The sequence below is a fragment of the Astyanax mexicanus genome, unplaced genomic scaffold (assembly GCF_023375975.1).
Source record: "Astyanax mexicanus isolate ESR-SI-001 unplaced genomic scaffold, AstMex3_surface scaffold_85, whole genome shotgun sequence".
Classification (NCBI taxonomy): Eukaryota; Metazoa; Chordata; class Actinopteri; order Characiformes; family Acestrorhamphidae; genus Astyanax; species Astyanax mexicanus.
Window position 1 is genome coordinate 45,001 of NW_026040095.1, and position 2,288 is coordinate 47,288.

General features: G+C 56.9%; 1 non-coding gene across 1 annotated transcript in view; it reads right to left on the reverse strand.

Annotated features, from left to right (window-relative positions):
* The window catches only part of LOC125798768 (18S ribosomal RNA), a 1,861-nt gene extending 578 nt beyond the window's left edge, over positions 1–1,283 (reverse strand). Inside the window, exon 1 of the ribosomal RNA XR_007437563.1 lies at positions 1–1,283. This exon is cut by the window's left edge and continues 578 nt beyond it. This is a non-coding gene — a ribosomal RNA (18S ribosomal RNA).
* Positions 1,284–2,288: the final 1,005 nt, after the last annotated feature.

The following is a 2,288-nucleotide window of genomic DNA, read 5'->3' on the forward strand; positions in this document are numbered from 1 at the left end:
TCCTTTCCGTGTCCGGGCCGGTGAGGTTCCCCGTGTTGAGTCAAATTAAGCCGCAGGCTCCACTCCTGGTGGTGCCCTTCCGTCAATTCCTTTAAGTTTCAGTTTTGCAACCATACTCCCCCCGGAACCCAAAGACTCTGGTTTCCCCGCACGCTGCCCGGCGGGTCATGGGAATAACGCCGCCGGATCGCGGGTCGGCATAGTTTACGGTCGGAACTACGACGGTATCTGATCGTCTTCGAACCTCCGACTTTCGTTCTTGATTAATGAAAACATTCTTGGCAAATGCTTTCGCTTTCGTCCGTCTTGCGCCGGTCCAAGAATTTCACCTCTAGCGGCGCAATACGAATGCCCCGGCCGTCCCTCTTAATCATGGCCCTGGTTCAGGAAACCCACAAAATAGAACCGGAGTCCTATTCCATTATTCCTAGCTCAGGCATTCAGGCGAGTTTGGTGCCCGCTTTGAACACTCTGATTTTTTCAAAGTAAACGCTCCGGACCCCTGAGGACCGGACACCCAACCAAGGGCATCCGGGGGGCGCCGGGAGGCAGGGTCTGGGACAGGCGGTAGCTCGCCTCGCGGCGGACCGCCAGCCCACTCCCGAAGTCCAACTACGAGCTTTTTAACTGCAGCAAATTTAATATACGCTATTGGAGCTGGAATTACCGCGGCTGCTGGCACCAGACTTGCCCTCCAATGGGTCCTCACCCATGTGTTTAGGATACGTTCATTCCGATTACAGGGCCTCGAAAGAGACCTGCATCGTTATTTTTCGTCACTACCTCACCGTGTCGGTAATGGGTAATTTGCGCGCCTGCTGCCTTCCTTGGATGTGGTAGCCATTTCTCAGGCTCCCTCTCCGGAATCGAACCCTGATTCCCCGTTACCCGTGGTCACCATGGTAGCCCCCTATGCTACCATCGACAGCTGATAGGGCAGACATTCGAATGAGACGTCGCCGCCGCGGTGGGCGCGCGATCGACCCGAGGTTATCTAGAGTCACCAAAGGGCCGGGGGAAACCCTCGCGGGTCCCCCCGGGTGGGTTTTGGGTCTGATAAATGCACGCATCCCGGCCCCCCCGAGAGAGGACCGGTCAGCGCTCGTTTGCATGTATTAGCTCTGGAATTACCACAGTTATCCGAGTAACGTGTGGAGCGATCAAAGGAACCATAACTGATTTAATGAGCCATTCGCAGTTTCACTGTACCTTCCGTGTGCACTTAGACCTGCATGGCTTAATCTTTGAGACAAGCATATGTTACTGGCAGGATCAACCAGGTTGCTGCGAGTGGTTTTTGTCACAGAAAAAACCATTGGTTCTTAGAGGGGAGAGGGATCGGCCCCGTACCGTCCGAAGGACCCCCCGGGGAGGGGGGGACGGGCGGAGAGGCTCGTCCGAGCTCACCCCTCATTGCTCCCAGTGGAAATTAGTGTGGCAACTCCGCTGCGCGAGTTCCCGCTTGCTTCGGGGATAACAAGGAAACGCTCGTTCCGAAACCGGGGGTCCGGAGCTTTTTGAAGCCGGGTGCTGGAGCTCGGTTGGACGCGAGGACCACCGAGGCATCCGAGTCCGACGGCTCCGGGCCGACCGGTTATCGTGTAGGGCAGATTGAGATATAGACGGGCCGTCTACGACTCCCTCGGATAGGTTCGGAAAGGTCCTCCCCCTGACGGAGGACCCCCCTGGAGGCTAACCCGCTGGGTCGGGTAGGAACGCACCGCGCACAGTGGCCACGGAGGGCCGCGCGGTTGCCTACCCAGGCGGGCTCGGTAGTCCATTCGATCGGGTCAAAATAATGAAAGAGATACCCCCCCTGGAACCGTCTCTGGAAGTTTGGTTTTTCCTCCGTACCGCCTGGGGGGCGGGGGGCGGGACGGAGGCCGACCTGCGGAGCTTCTTGGTCGGGTAGGATCGGGTCCGTGTTATAGTGTCCAAAAATCCACTTTGGAACCATTATTGGGGCTTTATTTAAGCTCTGCCATGCTTAGAAATGAATGGAGAATCATCTCCAGTGCTTGGACCCCTAGTCATTGCCACTCTCCTCAACAGTCCGACGGCACCCCTTTGAAAACCCCCCGACGAAAAATCCTCCAGAGCGCGGGCGAACTCGCTCCGAGGCCGACCGGAGTGCACCTTCGTCGGGCAAGGGAGTCGGGCGAAGGGGGTCAGAAATCCTGGAGCTCGCCACCCTCACTAGTTTTTGGCGTGAAATGGTAGACCAAAAGTGGGGACTTAGAAAAATTTCGCACTTTTTCGACCTACCACTGGTAGACCGAGTGGGACTT